Here is a 20,596-nt window from a genome sequence, read left to right as displayed (position 1 = left end):
TTTGCCATCTCCACACCTGGAAAATGGTGCCCAGTCCCCCTCCAAGTTATTAAGATAAGATACTGATTTCCTCAAAGAATGATAATAAGAATAATACTGACTTTTCTGGTCTGTTTTTCCTGAGATTAAAATCATTCCTTGGTCCCCAGAACATTGCTGTGTTCTGGGGCATGGTGGCTGTATAAGCAAGCATGAACCCTTTTTCTTACAGCCCTTCCGGAGGACGAAAGAAATATACAGTGAGAGAATTTATATGATGAAATGTCACCTCAACCACATTTCTTTCAAACTTCAAAGTGTACCGGTCTATATGCCTGTACAGAAGGAGGTTCCATGAGGACCAACAGGCCACTAAGGAATGTGGGGAAAATGCCAAATTCCTCCATTTCTTTGAATGGGAGGAGCTCCAGTTCTTCAGTCATTTCTCTTGCTCCTTCCCGGTTCTCTGAAGCCTTTTTTGAGGAAATGCCCTAGGCCATTTCTCCACTAGTGTAGAGAGTAAGGAAGAGGACCTTGGCAGAAATTTGCATGAACCCTTGGCTTGGCAAAGGGGGCTGAAGCATTTTTTAACTCCAAAGCAGGCAGATAATGTTTGGAAGCTGCTCAGGCAGACCCCCTCCCCAATTCACTGGAGGGTAAGAATAGGGAGGAGGTACAGCACAATCAGACTTCCGTGGTGGTGGTGGTGGTGGTGGTGGTGGTGGTGGTGATTAAATTTTAATCCTGCCTTTTTTATATATAACTCAAGGTGGCGAACATACCTAATACTGTTCTTATAGCCAGTCTCAATAAAAGTAGTGGTAGACCTGTGGAATTGATTTCCTGGTCTGGACCATCAAGAGAAAGTGACATTAGGGACTTCTAGTACCTTCATGGCATCGACTAGCCATAATTGAAGTGCTACAAAGCATCCTCGTTACTGTTTTAGCACAACATGGTTGGATAACTGTAGAACAGTGCTTCTCAACCTTGACAAGTTTAAGATGTGTGGACTTCAATTCCCAGAATTCCCCAGCCAGCCATGCTGGCTGAGGAATTCTGGGAGTTGAAGTCTGTACATCTTAAAAGTTGCCATGGTTGAGAAACACTGCTCTAGAAGATGCTATAAGTTGCCAGCAGAATACTCAATTTTTTCCTCTTTTCTTGTAAGTTATCAGTACTTCACCTAATAAGATGAATTTTTCCATATACCTGAAGTGTTTAGCTTCTGAAAAGTACTGTTTCTACCATATTGAGAATTGTAGGGATTTCCAAATCAGCCAGAGCATCAGGTCCAAATTAGGAAAATAACAAATATTTTAATTGAATACATTGCCATTCTGTGTGGTTTTATGCAGGTTATATTTTTTTTGCATCCTTTTGAAAATCTTTTAAAATATTACTGGAATAAGTTGATCTAAGGTATAACCACCCTTTTTTAAAAATATTTTTTTTTAATAATATTTTACCTGCCATTTTAGAACAGGAATTATCCCAGAGAATCTGTTTCTCATGAGAATAAGGATCAAATGTAATCTCTTCCCAATAATATCCAAATATAGCTTGCTATATCCTGGGACTATAACAAAATCCCAACTAAATTGAGAGCCCCTGCCAGAATGCCAAAGGAGTCAAATTATCACTATCTGTACAAGTTCTGGTTCATATTGAAAATAAAGTTAATATTCCTAAACTCCCAGAAGTTTGCTTGTTTACACACACGTGCACACACACTCATATTTTTTATGGGAAATCAGACCCCCAAGGTGTGTGTGTGTGAGAGAGAGAGAGAAAGGATAGGTTTTCCTCAAAATGGCCTAGGACCTTCTCAGTTTTTTTCAGAATCAATAGTGTAGAATATAGTAGTTCAAGGAGCAGCTATTTCAAAAGAATAGCTTGAGAAATTTTTGAAAGTTTTATTTAACCTTTCAAACATTTAAACGACTCACCTGTCCAAATCCAGACTATAAAGTCAAGTATAATAATCCAAAAATTACATATTCCTTGCCCCTATTACGCATTTACCCATGGAATAATAAATTGCAGGTATATTATGTTGTGGTTCTTTCAATCAAGAGACCAACAATTTATTTCCCTGTTTTTTTCCAGCAGTGTGATTTCTTTGATGGTTCATTAAACTTTTTTTTTTTTTTACAGTAGCATTTTCCTCGAGAACATTTTATTTCTCTCTAATACGAACTCTGTGGTGTCTTTATACTGTCCTCCCTGAAGCAGTTCCCACACTGAGAACATTTGCATGGTTTCTCTCCAGGATGAATTGTCATAGGTTTCTTCAAATGTTTTTGGGAAGCAAAGCATTTTCACAGTGATCTGTATGGTTCTTCTCCAAGGTGAGGTATCTGGTCCTTCTTCAGGATATATTTTTGACTGAAGTACTTCCCACGCTGTGAACACTTATATGAGTTTTCTCCAGGGTGAATTCTTTGATGATTCATCAAATTTCTTTTTTACTGAAGCATTTTCCACAAAGAGAACATCTATGATTTCTTGCCAGTATGAATTGTTTCATACCTCCCTATACCTCCCAGGAGACTAAAACATTTCCCATGCTGAGGACATTCATATGGTTTCTCTCCAGTATGAATCCTTTGATGAATCATCAAGGTACCTCTACAACTGAAACATCTCCCACACTCAGAATTTTTGTATCGTTTCCATCCCAAGTGAGTTATCTGGTGTTTCTTCATGACATATTTCTGACTGTAACATTTTCCGTATCAGGAACGTTCAAATAGTTTCTCTCCAATATGCGTTCTTTGATGGTTCATCAAATTTCTTTTTTCACCATAGCACTTTCCAGAAAGAGAACATTTGTATGGTTTCTCTGTATTATGAATTGTCTGAGGTCTTATCAGATGTCCGGGACAGCTAAAGCACTTCCCACATGGAAAACTATTATGTGACTTCTCTCCAGTATGAGACCCATGATGGGCATTTAAAGTTGTCTTCAGCCTGAAGCATTTCCCACACCAATAATATTCATATGATTTCTGCCCAGTGTGAATTCTTTCATGGTTTATTAAACTTTATAGTAACATTTCTCACAAAGAGGACATTCATATGTTTTTTTCTCCAGTATGAATTCAACCACATATCTTCCCATTGTTCCATCTGCATATTATACCCAAAATTTTTAGCCCACTTTATCATACATTCTTTCACTTCTTGTTTTTCTGTTTCAAATGTCAATAGAGGTTTATACTTTTTAGCGATTACATGTTCATCATTTGTACATAATTCCATTTCAAACTCAATCTTACAATGTTCAAAGCCATAAACTCTTTTGTCTACTTTAAATCGTTCTAATAACTGTAAATAAGAAAACCATTGGCAACTACAGTCAGGTCCAGAAATATTGGGACATCGACACAATTCTAACATCTTTGGCTCTATACACCAGTACAATGGATTTGGAATGAAACAAACACAATGTGCTTTAACTGCAGACTGTCAGCTTTAATTTGAGGGTATGTACATCCAACTCAGGTGAACGGTGTAGGAATTACAACAGTTTGCATATGTGCCTCCCACTTGTTAAGGGACCAAAAGTAATGGGACAGAATAATAATCATACATCAAACTTTCCCTTTTTAATACTTGGTTGCAAATCCATTGCAGTCAATCACAGCCTGAAGCCTGGAACGCATAGACATCCCCAGATGCTGGGTTTCATCCCTGGTGATGCTCTGCCAGGCCTCTACTGCAACTGTCTTCAGTTCAGTTTTGTCTTCAGCAAGTGAAATGCATGCTCAATGGGATTCAGGTCAGGTGATTGACTTGGCCATTGCATAACATTCCACTTCTGTCCCTTCAAAAACTCTTTGGTTGCTTCTGCAGTATGCTTTGGGTCATTGTCCATCTGTACTGTGAAGCGCCGTCCAATGAGTTCTGCAGCATTTGGCTGAATGTGAGCAGATAATATTGCCCAAAACACTGCAGAATTCATCCTGCTGCTTTTGTCAGCAGTCACATCATCAATAAATACAAGAGAACCAGTTCCACTGGCAGCCATACATGCCCACGCCATGGCACTACCACCACCACGCTTCACTGATGAGGTGGTATGCTTAGGATCATGAGCAGTTCCTTTCCTTCTCCATACTCTTCTCTTCCCATCACTCTGGTACAAGTTGATCTTGGTCTCATCTGTCCATAGGATGTTGTTCCAGAACTGTGAAGGCTTTTTTAGATGTCGTTTGGCAAACTCTAATCTGGCCTTCCTGTTTTTGAGGCTCACCAATGGTTTACATCTTGTGGTGAACCCTCTGTATTCACTCTGGTGAAGTCTTCTTTTGATTGTTGACTTTGACACACATACACCTACCTCCTGGAGAGTGTTCTTGATCTGGCCAACTGTTGTGAAGGGTGTTTTCTTCACCAGGGAAAGGATTCTTCGGTAATCCACCACAGTTGTTTTCCGTTGTCTCCTGGGTCTTTTGGTGTTGCTGAGCTCACCGGTGCCTTCCTTCTTTTTGAGAATGTTCCAAACAGTTGTTTTGGCCACGCCTAATGTTCTTGCTATCTCTCTGATGGGTTTGTTTTGTTTCTTCAGCCTAATGATGGCTTGCTTCACTGATAGTGACAGTTCTTTGGATCTCATCTTGAGAGTTGACAGCAACAGATTCCAAATGCAAATAGTACACTTGAAATGAACTCTGGGCCTTTTATCTGCACATTGTAATTGGGGTACTGAGGGAATATCACACACCTGGCCATGAAACAGCTGAGAAGCCAATTGTCCCATTACTTTTGGTCCCTTAACAAGTGGGAGGCACATATGCAAACTGTTGTAATTCCTACACTGTTCATCTGAGTTGGATGTACATACCCTCAAATTACAGCTGACAGTCTGCAGTTAAGGCACATTGTGTTTGTTTCATTCCAAATCCATTGTGGTGGTGTATAGAGTCAAAGATGTTAGAATTGTGTCGATGACCCAATATTTCTGGACCTGACTGTATGTCCCTCTGCCATCAGTTCTTCTCTTGATTTTATTTTGTATTCCCCTTGACAAAATTCTAGTATCTCACGATAAGTTAGCCATTTGTGTTTGGCTATTATTTCTCATCTATGTGTTGAGAGCCACAAAGATGTGTTCAGACACAACCTGGATTTGTATCTATTCCATATTTTCAATATGGCACGTCTAACATGATTTTTAAAATCCACATTAACCTTAACTTTGTCATACCACAAATACCCATGCCACCCAAATCTCAGGTCGTGTCCTTCTAACTCTAGAAGCCTTCTATTCCTCAGCAGCATCCACTCTCATTTCCCTTGTTCATGCCTACAGATTCCCATCAAAGCGCTGTTTTCTTAGCCAGTTATCACTGCCGTTCTTGGATCTGTGGGACCTAGCTGAGTTGTACCTTCAAAACTGAACCAACACAAGACCAACTGGAATGATTAAGAGACTTTGTAGGGCCACAGTCTGCTGGTGACATCACCAAAGGAAGGTCTTTCCTCCATAGCAATTCATTGAATTACAGAATCAGAGGGTTAGAAGGGACCTTCTTGTCCAGCCCTCTTCCCATCTGATGGGGTTCCATGAGAGATTAGGGTAAAAACAAAAAATAGTTCACTCAAATGCGGCCGATATCCTATCATTACAGCTTGATCAGGAGTTCTGGGAGATCTGGAAACACAGTGAGATCACCTGTGTAGAGTCATGATGTTGCACGGAGGCTACTACAGCTGGGCTGCAGAATTCCAGAAGACCACCAGGGATCAATAAAAAGGTGCATTACTGCCCCCTATTGGTGACCAGGAGATTTGCAGGCAGGATCATGTTAACATTTAACGGTGATTAAAAGACAAGAAGGTTTGCAAAATTAATTATGAAATGCAGCAGGAATTGTCTAAGTCTGTCTAAACTGTTTTTCAATATGAGATGAAGGCAGGACAGGTGACCTTTTCAGGATCAAGTCAGACTGCACCTAAAATATGGTTGCTGATTCTGGAGCGATGCCAAGAGCATGTGGAGGGGTTTCTATGGGGGTCAAAAACATCAGTAAGGTGGCCATGTGTGATTGAAGCCCTGAACCTTTCTTCACATGTGTTGCATCATAAGGGTAGTTGGGCAGCCATCTTTAGTTTTTTACCACCACCATCCTCTGCAGATGCCCCTGAGTTAGTATAAAAATGTTCTGGGCTTCCCCTAAATATTCCAGACATGGTTTATCCCAGCTATCCATCTGGAGCTGACATGATGTGAAGAGATGAATCCTACGTATCCTTGGAAATATCTGGAAGGCAAAGTAATACTTGTAATAGATCTGTTTGGACTTTGAAGAAGCAGGATAGGAAGAGTACCTGTATTGACGCTTTTGAATTTTACTTTTTGAAAAAACCCTGGAGGATACCATGGATAACCAAGAAAACAAACTAATGGATCACAGAACAAATCAACCCAGAGTTCTCACTTGAGGCACAAAGGACCAGGTTCAAATGATCCTACTTCGGACACATTCTATGAAGTCCTCACTCTGGAGGAGGCTCTGATGCTAGGAAAGGTGGAAGGAAAGAGAAGAAGAGGATGACCAGTAGCAAGGGGGATGGACTTGGTTACAGGAGCAATGGGGGCATCACTGGAAGACCTGAAAGACCTGGTTGGGGACAGAAGATCACAGAGAGAGTCTATCTATAGGGTCACTAGGAGTCAACATTGACTTGATGGCACTCTATCTATCCATCTATCCATCTATCCATCTATCCATCTATCCATCTATCCATCTATCCATCTATCCATCCATCCATCCATCCATCCATCCATCCATCCATCCATCCATCCATCCATCCATCCATCCATCTATCTATCTATCTATCTATCTATCTATCTATCTATCTATCTATCTATCTATCTTACAAGACTCATAGACCAAATCACTCAAGACACAGGTTCAAATTATCCCATTCGGACATATTATGCGAAGACCTCGCTCTCTGGAGAAGACTCTGCTGCTGGGAAAGGTGGAAGGAAAGAGAAGAAGAGGAGGCCTCAGTTACAGAGGCTGTGGGGGCACTATTGGAAGAGCTGAGGGACCAGGTTAGGGGTAGCTCATCATGGAGAAAATCTATCTATGTGGTTGCTAATAGTCAGCAATGACGTGTTGGCACATGCTTGTTGGAATAAAGATTGTATAGGCCAGTGTTGTCCAAACTTGGCCACTTTAAGATGAGTGGACTTCAACTCCCAGAATTCCCCAGCAAGCATGGCTGGCTGGGGAATTCTGGGAGTTGAAGTCCACTCATCTTAAAGTGGCCAAGTTTAGACAACACTGGTATAGGCAGTAGTAAATCGGCAATAGTAATGCCATTATATAAAAGCTGGCTTCTCTATTAGAAACAATAGAGACATCACATAGCATGCCCACGTAAAGGAAGACATATATCTTATGCATACCCATATAAAGGAAAACATATCTTATGCACAGAAAAACATAGCTGTTTTAGCTGTAGATACATTAGCACTGAAGATGTGACCTAGCCGGGTAACGAACTGTTTGCAGGAAAACAACCAAGCTCAGAGAACCCCAAGGGCTCCACCATTCAACCCTGAGCTACACATACTCGCTTCTATTGGTAAAGAGGCATTTGTTTAGCTATAAATAAGGAGGCATCTGCTTCCACCCTAAGATAAGGAAACCTTAGTTTGTAATAAGCTAGCACATCCCATTCCATGGATAATGGTTGGCTGAATTTCTAAACTTCAGAATCCTATAAAAAGGGAAGCAAAGAGAAGAGCTGCACGGCCGCCCACCCAAAGCAACTTGATAATGTTGGGTGAATCAACGTATTTTTGACTCTCCACTGATCGTCTGGTGTGCTTCATTTCTGGCTTGGAATGAACCAAGGGAAGGTGTTTTAATCCTTCTGATATCATCAATCAATAATCAGGTCTGACACCACCCTTCTTTCTCCTTGGCACCCTGCGTGGGCAACATTTGGATCAGTTCTGTGATGCTGAAGTGTTTCTTTAGCTTCATTTGTGAAAAGTAGATCCAAGTGGATCCAAACTCATTTTCATCTATAATTCTTTCCAAAGGCCTCCAGTCTAACCAAGGATCCACCAAATAGGAGACGCTTTGAAGTTATCCATCTGCTGGACAGAGAGAGAGAGAGAAGAAAACTCCATCAAGGAACCTCTGAGCCGACCAAGTCCTCCTCTTATCTGCTTTGTTTTTTCCCAGAATTCCCCTCTGCCCTCCATCCATGGAATGCTGGGACCTCTTTCTGCTTCAGGGCCAGCTAAGTCTTGCTCCTCCCTCTTTGACTGGTGCTCTCAAGAGCCGCCATCAGGGCTAAAGATATGCCTCCTCTTTCTGCCAAATCCTCTCTCAATAAAACAGGCAGTGATTAAAAAAAAGAACCACAAAGCCAAAATATTGTTCTGTTAAAAATTATTGTACAAGGAGCAGCATGGTGGAATCCAGCTGGCAGGCAAAATCTTGAAACTAAAAACAAGTTAATCCAGTTTTGAAACAAGTTCAGCAATCAGATGCTTATCAACTCTCTCCTAATCTCACCCTATTTTTGACTCCTCAGTCAGGTCCCTTTTGTTGATTCCCTACTGCTGCTTCACTGCACAAGGTTTCCATGTATACACTTGCACGGCTATATTCCCCTTGAGCCTCACTTACACAACAATGCCATAAACCAGGTTTGGCTTAGGCTTTTATGTAATCAACCAATGACCTGATTTTTAAAGGCCCGCTTCATTTCTTATCTTACCAAACTTGCCTCTACATGAAATGCAGATGTCCTGATCAATGTGTAATTTTTTTCTCTATTGTTTCTTACTAAACAGTTGTTATTTTTCAAATCTTGAGATATCCTGCCTCAGCGAATGGATGATCCCTTCCCATTTATCACAGGCTCATGTTCTACAGCAGTGTTTCTCAACCTTGGCAACTTTAAGATGGGTGGACTTCAACATTGAACTTTAAGATGCATGGACTTCAATTCCCAGAATTCCCCAGCCAGCCATGCTGGCTGGGGAATTCTGGAAGTTGAAGTCCACACATCTTAAAGTTGCCAAGGTTGAGAAATACTGTTCTACAGCATCTGGGACCTTCCAGCTATGCTCAGCCGAGATCCTCTTTGTACATTATTTGATTTTAATGCTTCTTTTTCCTATCTGTTTTATTTTCCATTCAAAAGGAAAAAAAATGCTGTTTATCCCTTTCCCATTGCCACTTAGTGGAGGCATATGTCACAATGTTTAAGCATTACAAGTGCTGTATTTTGAAAGGCATTTTACAATCTTAGGAGTCACGTTCCTCCCCTCCTCCAATTCACGCATGGGGCAAACAAGATGTATAACTTTTATTTAGTTTATATACTGCCTTTGCTTCAGGAGCTCAAATGTTTTTCCCCACAACAACCCTTTAAGGTAGGCTGGGCTGACAAAAAGCTTTGGCTGAGAGAGGCCTACAACCTCTGTCTCCCCACTCCTAGTCCAGCCTTTCCTCACCATGCTACCCTGGCTTTGGGGTTGAGACAAAGTCATATAGTTGGAGAGGATCTTAGAGCTCAAGGGGTTGGACTAGATGACCTCTCTGGTCATGTCCATGATTCTAATATGCCAGTCTGACATGGGGTTGGCTACGTTCGGTTTCAGTTGGATTAATTTAACAGTTTACTAGTAACAGGGCTAATTCAATACAGGTAGTCTTCAATTTATGACCATTCATTTAATGACTGAAGTTATGACAGCGCTGAAAAAAGTGATTTACAACCAGTCCTCACATTTACAACTATCGCAGTGTCCCCGCAGTCACATGATCAAATTTGGGCACTTGGCAACTGGCATGTATTTACAACAGTTGCAGCATCCTGGGGTCACATGAATGCCATTTGTGACCTTCCCAAGGGGCTTCCGACAAGCAATTTCAATGGAGAACAGTGTGATTTACTTAATGACCATGGCAAAAAGGTCATAAATTTGGATGCAACTCACTTAATGACCGCATTGCTTAGCGATGGAAGTTCCGATCCCAATTGTGGTCGTAAGTCAAGGACTACCTGTAAACCATTCACCAGGGGTTGTTTTGTTGCATGAACACAGCCTTAAAAACCACCTCAAAGGCTTTTCTATTTCCTTAGGAGCATAAGGCAGCATTACACAGTGGTCAGGCCATTCTTAGATAAGGGGGAAAAAACAGCATGAAACATTTTGGGGGGGCCAATTTTTCTTCTTAGCTTGCCTTTGGTGATAGGGACACTTGCTTTAGTTCTATGGAGCCAAATACTGTACTTGTCTTCAAGATTCAGACCCAACTCTTGGCAAACTCAATTCCTTGCACAAGTTGTTTGTTCTTGCTGACTAGCCAAGTCCTTGCAACACCCATTTTGTGAATGGAGTAGGACAAAACGTTCTGATCCCTTCCAATTATTGAACCGCTGTTGGCTACTTTCATATTCAACCTTTCAATCAGTGTTTTCAAATTATGAGAAATCATAATTCCACTTTATTCTGCTTGGTTGAGACCCCGTTCAGCCCCAGTTCCTTCCCATGCTGTTTTCCTCTCTGGGCTTCAGCTTTTAAGAAAGATTTAGGCAGGCCGGAAGAATTCAGAGACGGGTGACAAAGATTACTGGGAAAGTGGACATAAATTCCCATCAGGACAGAGTGGAGACATGGCTTATATATTACAGGTTGGGCTTCAAGGTTTTCATAATTATGTTCGAGACCATTAGCAGTTTAGGATAATAACCACCAATTCTGGATGTTTTTATCGGAATTCCTGCACAGAGCAGGAAGTCGGGAGCCTGATAGCACCTTTTCTGACTAACACATTTTATTGTCAGCTGGATTTGATGGCCAAATCCACTTCCACTTCTATAATATTATGATCCCAATGCTTCAGGGAACATTTTTGCCCAAGCATTACAGTCAGTGGCAGAGAGAGCTCCAGAAATCTGTTTCTCAGCCTCAGCAACTTTCAGATGTGTGGACTTCAACTCCCAGAATTCCCCAGCCAGGGTACCTTCCAAGCCCAGGCAAGGCCACCTTTGTAGAACTGATGACTTAAATAAACTTGCCTTCGGGGACTTCAGAACTACACCTGCAAAGCCTTAAAATAAATTCTCCTTCAAATTGAGCTGGACTCCAGAGAATTGATTGACTGATTTTATTCCTGGTATTTCCATGCCATTTTTCTCCAAAAACATTGTCCATGCAGTTTTCTTGGCAGCTATGGAAGCAGTTTTTATTATTTTCAATCTTCCAGTCTATCCTATTTCCTGTTGGTCTCCTATCCCTGAATACAGGTAGTCCTCACTTAACAACCACGATAGGGACTGCAAAAGTCTTTGTTAAGAAGGGCAGTTGTTAAGCAAGTCATGACCGATTTTACAACCTTTTTTGCAGTGGTCATTAAGCGAATCATGCAGTCGTTAAGCAAATCACACAGTTCCCCATTGATTCTGCTTGCCGGAAGCTGGCTGGGAAGGTTGCAATTGGCAATCATGTGACCCTGGCACACTGCAACCGTCATAAATGCGAGCTGGCTGCTAAGCGTCCAGATTGCAATTACATGACTGTGGGGGTGCTATGACACTTATAAGTATAAGGACCAGTTGTAAGTCCCCTTGTTCAACACCATCGTAACTTCAAACAGTTGTTAAACGAATGGTCGTAAGTTGAGGACTAAGCCTATTTAGTTTCAGGAGCACAGAAATGGTCAGCCAGACGCTGCCCCCTGCAATCCTATAGCCTCATAAATCTTAGCCATTTTTACTCCTGAGTAGAACTCTCTGGATTTCCCCTTGCCTTCCTGCTGCTTTGTTTCTCAGCCTGCTCCATCTGAAGCAAGCATCGGGTTCTGCCCGGGACCAAATGCATCGGGGCAGCGGGCCCCTTTCTCTTCCTGCCTGGGAGCCTTTCCCACCTCCAAGCCCCCCAAGCGACAAAGGAGGCGAGGGAAGGGTTGGATCTGCCGCAGCCTCCCCTCCAGCTCAGCAGGAAGGATGCCCCAACGCCCGCCAGCCAACCCACCCATCGAGTGAGCATCCGCAACACCAGAAGCCAAGCCTGGGTTCCCTTCTTCTTTCTGGCCTCCATGCTGCTGGTTTGGGGCACTGTCAAGCCCCCGCCACTCTCTTGCCCCTATCCTCACATGCCAGAGACGTGTAAACCCCCAGGATGGGGGTGCCTAGGATGTGCCAGCAAGTCTTTGAGCCCTCCAGCCTCAGGCAAATCAGGGCGGGCAGGATGCCCTCCAGAGGAGAACACACGCTGCAGATGCGGAACTCTATCCATCCCAGTGTTTCTCAAACTTGGCAACTTTAAGGCGTGTGGACTTCAACTTCATGCTGGCTGGGGGATTCTGGGAGTTGAAGTCCATACGTCTTAAAGTCTGCCAAGTTTGAGAAACACTGATAGCCCTTCCCTGCCTTCCCCTACCTGGGGATCCTAAGTCCAGCTTGTCTTGTGCAGCAGCGTTTGCAAATCAGGGTTTGACCAGCAGGTGGCAGCACCAGTTTGTTCTTGGCTGTCCTGGGAAGCTAAGTAGACTCTGCTTAGGATGCTACTTGGATGGGAGGCCCAAAGAATAGGAGGACTGTGGAATAGAGTGGGAAGTTGAGAAAAATCCTGGAAGAAAACAGTTTGAGGGACCGGAGAAACCCTTGGCTGTAATGGCAGGAAAACTGAAGTTATTAAGGGGTGCCTTCCACTGGATTTTACCTTATTTAGTGGGACGTATTTGGGTGCACTGCAGGCTGACAAAAGTGGGACGGAACTGCTCCATTTGTTCTATCTTCAAATAATTATTTCAGAAAGATGAACTCAATGTGAGCAGTTGCCCATAATTATTTTTTACAGTTCAGTTACCTACAGTAGATTATTTTAAGATTCCACTCTAAGTTAACTATGTTGAGGACTTGGTAGAAGACTTCTTCCGGAGTCAGGAACAAGAGATCTGGGACAAGGCAGGTGAAATTTCAAGAGTTTTTAAGTGAATCACACTGCTTAACGTTATTGACAATTAGAATAGTTTATGTTGCTTTCTTAACTATGGGAATCTTTCTAGCTGTACCAATCTGTCCACCTTTACAATAACGATCTTTCTTGTCTTTACAGAAAGCCCGCACAGGTAGATTTAGTTGCATTTAACAAGAAATGGGCCGAACGATGTCACTTCTAAAAGCTACACGATGGGGAGAAAAATGAGAGTGTCGCTTCTCTTGGCCTGGGAATGCAGCGATGTTGCAAAGTCCAAAATCTTTTGGACCAACTGAAATTCCCTTATTTAATTCCCATTTTCTATAAATGGGACACTCTCCTTTTTTTCATATCATTTTTATTAGAGATTTTTTTAAAAAGGAAGATAAAATGAATGCAAACTAATATAAAGGAGGAAAAAAAGAGAAAAAGATCAAAGAGAAAGCTAAAAGTGCAAGAAAGGAGAAAAAAAGGAAAAGAAAAATAGAAAAGAAAGAAAAAAGATATAAAGCAACAGCTTCTGCTCTTCTTTATGCCCCCCTTCCTTAAAGGAATCACAGTCCTTGCCTCTTGCTAAGCATTTTTTTACCATTTCTAGCCATTTGAACAGTACTCCTCGGCATTTTTTAGAGGAAAAAGGTCATGTTGTTCATAATTATGTAACTTAATTGGCTTTTGACCAGACAGATGAGAACCAGAGAGCTGCTGGCCAGGAGGGGTGGGGAGGTGGTTGGGGACAAAAATAAACTTTCTGTTCCGAGTTTGTCCTCACTGCTTTAGGGTCATTAAAAGAAGAACAGGCAGTTTTCTTAGATGTGAAGGAAGAGCCCGGGGAGACTGTGAAGAGAGAAACAGATGAGAAGGAGAGCCATATGCTAAGGATTCTCCTGGAGTACTGAACGTCTTCCTGGTTTTGAATTTGTGGGATTCTTCTGCCACCAAACTGAAAGCCGAATCTAATCTGGAAGCTGGATCTGTAACTTGCAAGAGAGGATTTTGGCAAAGGTTGCTTGCACGGATCAAAACAGCTACACCGTCCAGGTTGTGAAGGAAGCAAATATTTGCTAATTCCTTGCCTTTGAGCAGAAGAGCCAGAAGCTAGCTACACCATCCTGTGGAAGAATAGCACAAATTCAACCCAAGGATCACATTCTCATCAGAATCTACCCTGTTCTTCAGGAGATTTTGAATCAGAGATGGCCTCTTCAAACTGTTCCTCTTGTGCCCAACTCTAAAAAGTGCAGCTGTTCTATTTCTATCTTCTGTGAGTCAGAAGGAATGGACCAACCCATCTTGTCCCCCCCCCCCTCCCCATCAAGGGAATCCAAACTTCAGATCTTCTCCATGCTTGAGTGAGAACTCTGGGTTGATTTGTTTGATAATCCGTTCGTTTGTTTTTCACTTTTTTAACCTGAATTTATTTGTCTTCAGAATTCCAATTGTATTTTGATGTGCTAGAATTTTCAAGGATAGCCTTTGACAGTAGGAGTGGATGGACATGAGTGTAAAGAAAAGAACATGGATTTTAAAGAGAAAACAATATACCAGGAAGGAATGTCAATCAAAAGGAAATGATCAAACATTACTGGCTCTCAGGAGATCAGAATGTATCTTCTCTCTCTTTGCTGGTGATGGAACAGAAATGGAAGTTAATGTGGAGAGTTCTCATGGTGGAGTTAATCAGCTAGAAGAGAAGTGCAAGACCACTCCACCGACAAACTGTGGGAATAAGGAAAAGAATAGAAATGGAAGGACCTGTTCTGAGAACACTAGAGAAAGAAAAAATGTACAGAATCCATTATCCAAAATGCCAGTAAGGCTACCAAGGATGAAATGTCTTTGTTCCCCAAATATAGTAGAAGGTATTGCTACAGAGTAAAACTTCAAGTGACCCATTCCAGAGAGGACAATGAAGAATGTCCCAATTCAGAGGAAAACCTCCAGCCTAATTACTCAATCAACAGGAGAAAACCAAAATAAGAGGAAAAAAACCACACATTTTCAGATCATGGAAAGGGAATTGATTTGAGTGATCATCAAGAAGAAAAAACATACGAGTTTCCTCAACATGGGAAGATGATTAGTTGTACAAACTCTCTCAAAGGAATTCAAGTAGGTAAAACTAAAGGGGGACAGTATGAATGTTCTCACTGTGGAAAATGCTTCAGACCTAAAAGAAATGTAAAGATCCATCAAAGAATTCATACTGGAGAGAAGCCTTTCAGAAGTTTTCGGTGTGGGAAACTCTTCACTGAGAGGAGACCTGAAGATACACAAGACCTGGAGATCATATAAATGTGCCCGTGTGGGAAGTGCTTCAGCCAGGGAGGAAATCCACCGAAGATTTCATACTGGAGAGAAGTCATGTCAGCATTCCAGTCTGGGAAATACAGTACTTCATTTAAAAGGATATGTTGAGGAGACACCAGAAAATTCATATGGGAGAGAGACCATACAAATGTCCTCAGAGAGGTCTGTGGGAAAGACTTAACTGGAAAAGAGAAGTTGAACAGACATCAGATGGTATATACAATACTGAAACATACAAATATTCTTAGTGTGAAAAGCATTTCTGTAGGGCTTTTCCTCCCCTTCATGGATCACTGCCTTGTCGTGGCGAAGGGGCTTGCGTAACTCAGTGGAGCCATGAGCTCTACCGTGCAGGGCCACCCAAGACGGACAGGTCATGACAGAGAGTTCTGACAAAATGGGGTCCACTGGAGAAGGAAATGGCACCCCACTCCAGTACCCTTGCCAAGAAAACCCCATGGACAATGTCAAAAGGCTAAAAGATATGACACCGGAAGATGAGCCCCTCAGGTCGGAAGGTGTCCAATATGCTACTGGGGAAGAGCGGAGGGCAATTCCAAGCAGCTCCAGAAAGAGTGAAGCGGCTGGGCCAAAGCCGAAAGGACGTTCAGCTGTGGATGTATCTGGAAGCGAAAAGAAGGTCCGATGCTGTAAAGAACAATATTGTATCGGTACCTGGAATGTAAGATCTATGAACCAAGGCAAGCTGGATGTGGTCAAACATGAGATGACAAGATTGAACGTCGACATCTTGGGAATCAGCGAATTGAAATGGACGGGAATGGGTGAATTTAATTCAGGTGACCATTATATCTACTACTGTGGCCAAGAAACCCTTAGAAGAAATGGAGTTGCACTCATAGTGAATAAGAGAGTGGGAAAGGCAGTAATGGGGTACAACCTCAAAAACGACAGAATGATCTCAGTGCGTATCCAAGGCAAACCATTCAACATCACAGTCATCCAAGTCTATGCCCCAACCACTGATGCTGAAGAAGCTGAAGTTGACCGGTTCTATGAAGACCTACAACACCTTCTAGAACTAGCACCAAAAAGATGTCCTTTTCATCATAGGGGATTGGAATGCTAAAGTAGGAAGTCAAGGAGTAATCGGAATAACAGGCAAGTTTGGCCTTGGAGTACAAAATGAAGCAGGGCAAAGGCTAATAGAGTTCTGTCAAGAGAACAAGCTAGTCATAGCAAACACTCTTTTCCAACAACACAAGAGACGACTCTACACATGGACATCACCAGATGGTCAATACCGAAACCAGATTGATTATATACTTTGCAGCCAAAGATGGAGAAGCTCTATACAGACAGCAAAAACAAGACCAGGAGCTGACTGTGGCTCAGATCATGAGCTTCTTACTGCAAAATTTAGGCTTAAACTGAAGAATGTAGGGAAAACCACTAGACCACTCAGGTATGACTTAGATCATATTCCTTGTGAGTACACAGTGAAGGTGATGAATAGATTTAGAGGATTAGATTTGGTAGACAGAGTGCCTGAAGAACTATGGACAGAGGTCCGTAACATTGTACAGGAGGCAGCAACTAAAACCATCCCAAAGAAAAAGAAATGCAAGAAAGCAAAATGGCTGTCTGATGAGGCTTTACAAATAGCTGTGGAAAGAAGGAATGTGAAAAGCAAGGGTGAAAGGGAAAGATATAAGCAACTGAATGCAGATTTCCAGAGAATAGCAAGGAGAGATAAGAAGGCCTTCTTAAATGAACAATGCAAAGAAATTGAGGAAAACAATAGAATGGGGAAGACTAGAGATCTCTACAAGAAAATTGGAGATATGAAAGGAACGTTGAGTGCAAAGATGGGCATGATAAAGGACAAAAAAGGCAGGGACCTAACAGAAGCAGAAGAGATTAAGAAGCGGTGGCAAGAATACACAGAAGAACTATACAAGAAAGATCTTAATGTCCCTGATGTCCATGCTGGTGTGGTCACTGACCTTGAGCCAGACATCCTAGAGAGTGAAGTCAAGTGGGCCTTAGGAAGCATTGCTAACAACAAAGCTAGTGGAGATGACAGTATTCCAGCTGAGTTATTTAAAATACTAAAAGATGATGGTGTTAAAGTGCTGCACTCAATATGCCAGCAAGTTTGGAAAACGCAACAGTGGCCACGGGATTGGAAAAGGTCAGTTTATGTTCCAATTCCAAAGAAGGGCAACGCCAAAGAATGCTCAAACTATCGCACAGTTGCACTCATTTCACATGCTAGCAAGGTTATGCTCAAAATCCTACAAGCTAGGCTTCAGCAATACATGAACCGAGAACTACCGGATGTACAAGCTTTCGAAGAGGCAGAGGAACTAGAGATCAAATCGCCAACATTCGCTGGATCATGGAGAAAGCACGAGAGTTCCAGAAAAATATCTACTTCTGCTTCATTGACTATGCAAAAGCCTTTGATTGTGTGGATCACAACAAACTGTGGCAAATTCTTAAAGAGATGGGAGTACCAGACCACCTTACCTGTCTCCTGAGAAATCTGTATGCGGGCCAAGAAGCAACAGTTAGAACCGGTCATGGAACAACCGATTGGTTCAAAATAGGGAAAGGTGTACGACAAGGCTGTATACTGTCACCCTGCTTATTTAACCTATATGCAGAGTACATCATGAGAAATGCCAGGCTGGAAGAATCACAAGCCGGAATCAAGATTGCAGGGAGAATCATCAACAACCTCAGATATGCGGACGATACCACCCTAATGGCAGAAAGTGAAGAAGAACTAAAGAGCCTCTTGATGAGGGTGAAAGAGGAGAGTGCAAAAGCTGGCTTGAAACTCAACATTAAAAAAACTAAGATCATGGCATCTGGACCCATCAATACCTGGCAAATAGAAGGGGTAGAAATGGAAGCAGTAACAGACTTCATTTATTTGGGCTCCAAGATCACCGCAGACGGAGACTGCAGCCATGAAATTAAAAGACGCTTGCTCCTTGGGAGGAAAGCCATGGCAAGTCTAGATAGCATATTAAAAAGCAGAGACGTCACCTTGCCGACAAAGATCCGCATAGTCAAAGCTATGGTTTTTCCAGTAGTAATGTATGGCTGTGAGAGCTGGACCATAAAAAAGGCCGAGCGCCGAAGAATTGATGCCTTTGAACTGTGGTGCTGGAGAAGACTCTTGAGAGTCCCCTGGACTGCTAGGAGGTCAAACCAGTCAATCTTAAAGGAAATCAACCCTGATTGCTCATTGGAAGGATCGATAATGAAGCTCAAGCTCAGATATTTTGGTCACCTAATGCGAAGAGAGATCTCTTTGGAGAAGACCCTGATGCTGGGAAAGATTGAAGGCAAAAGGAGAAGAGGACGGCAGAGGACGAGATGCCAATGAACTCTGACTTACTTCATTAAGACAAGGAAATATGAGAGACTATTGTAGTCTTTCTTGATTATCTTGAAAAAAAACGTAATCCAATTGCTGGCAATGCTCAATCCATTCTTTTGTTCAAACATTTTATAACAAATTGAGAAAATCACTCAACAGTCTATGGTAATTATTCTTGCTATTTGTCTCCTCTACATTTCTCTAAAACTTACAGCCATTATGACATAAACATTAATCCTTTTCCTGTTTTCAGCTGGCATATTTCTTAAATTGTCAAATTGAGAACACTATAGTAAATTGTCCTTGGGATCAGTGATGTTTTTGAAACCATGATTGGAAAAATGAATACAACAGCAAAGAAATTGGGAAGAATTGTATATCTACAGAAAGGGTTATTCCAATCTGGTCCTCAATGGTGAGTTCTATTAACGTTTATCTTAATAGATGAATTTGGGCTGTACCAATGGCTTTCTGGATAGAAACATCGAATATGGAAGTTTAATGCTTGTTTTCCCTCTTAAGAAATAAAACTTTCTTTCCTTCTGCCTCCGCGTATGTACATAATCTTGTTCTGTATCGAACATTTTCTTCTTCTTTCTTTGTGTTATGGTTTAATAAAGGAATAGGGAGACTCTAATAAAGTCCAGCTTTCAACCCATAGCAACACACATTAAAAAGGGGTAGGGCTTTGATTACATGGTTATATGACCACCAACCCCCCCCGGACACCTCTACTGTATTCTAGAATCTAGAGCAGAGTTTGTCAACCTTGGCAACTTGAAGATGCCTGGACTTCAACTCCCAGAATTCCCCAGCCAGCATGGCTGGCTGGGGAATTCTGGGAGTTGAAGTCCGCGCATCTTCAAGTTGCCAAGGTTGACAAACTCTGCACTAAGTAATGGTAGAGGAGGTCTGGGGAAAAGTACAACTTTGAGAATGGATCTTAGAAAGTTTGCAAAAGCTGCTGAGCACAACGAAGCAGGCTTTTTTGGGAAGCCTCTTAAAACCACTTGGATTTTAAAATTATTTTTAATCTATAACACTTTCAACTCTCATTGGGGCGACACCTTCCTTTGCAAAAAGCCCCATTCCTGGAAGACACATTGCGATACTTTTGCAAGACACATTTCAATCACAAGGACTCTTTATCCCTAGTTTCATGAAATACATTCAGTCAGATAAAGACAGTTCTGGCAAAAATACAGCTGAAAGCCTCGGGAAAGGGCTAAATTGAAACTACATTCACCTAGATCAGCGGTTCCCAACCTCTTCTATGCCCCACACCCCTAGGAAATGCTTGATGAATGTTCGCACCCCCTACAAAAGTAATATCGCATTTGAAGACGAAGACGTCTCATTCCTAATGTGGGTGAATAAATTGAACTTTAAAAAAGCAGCTTTTAACTCAGTGCATAAAATTGTCACACCCCCTGAAATTCCATCTCGCACCCCCTGGGGGTGCGGGCACCCCAGGGTGGGAACCCCTGACCTAGATAAACCTGAGAAGCTATTTGCAAAATGTCATTTTAAACCGCATCAACAGAAGTGTGATTCACTTCTACTTAGGTCCTATGAAGAGAGGTTGAAGGAGCTGAAGAATGTTTGGCCTTGAGAAAACGGTGTGGGAGATGAGCCATTCATCAAATAACTGAAAGGCGGTCATAACAGAAGAAAGATCAAGGTCTCTTTTCCCATGCTCCGGAATGCAGGGGAAGGCTTAAAGGACGGATTTACTCCGGATTTCACGGACAGGAAGGCAAAGTCCAGCTGAACTTTACCGCAACCTTCCGTTGGACAACGGCGCCAGTTCTCCAAAGAGGAGCCACCGGGAGCGGCCATTCGACAGGAGTGCTTGAATTCGGATCGCTGCCCCGCGCAGGAGTCGGACCCGAAGGCCTTTTCCAGGTCGCTTCGGATTTGAGAAGCGGCCCGGAGTCATTCGCGACGGGGCAGCCTTGGAAAGCGCGGTCCTAAGTGCGGGA

The 20,596-nt window shown here is 42.3% G+C and overlaps 1 pseudogene; it reads left to right on the top strand.

Annotated features, from left to right (window-relative positions):
• The first annotated feature begins 12,163 nt into the window (after positions 1–12,163).
• LOC148213907 (uncharacterized) lies at positions 12,164–20,535 on the top strand (annotated as a pseudogene).
• Positions 20,536–20,596: the final 61 nt, after the last annotated feature.

The sequence above is a fragment of the Python bivittatus genome, unplaced genomic scaffold (assembly GCF_059951505.1).
Source record: "Python bivittatus isolate LINGU-HERP-01145 unplaced genomic scaffold, Pbiv_v1 ctg000810_np1212, whole genome shotgun sequence".
NCBI classification, from domain to species: Eukaryota; Metazoa; Chordata; class Lepidosauria; order Squamata; family Pythonidae; genus Python; species Python bivittatus.
The sequence above is the reverse complement of the archived record's forward strand: the minus strand, read 5'-3'. Positions and strand labels throughout refer to the sequence as shown.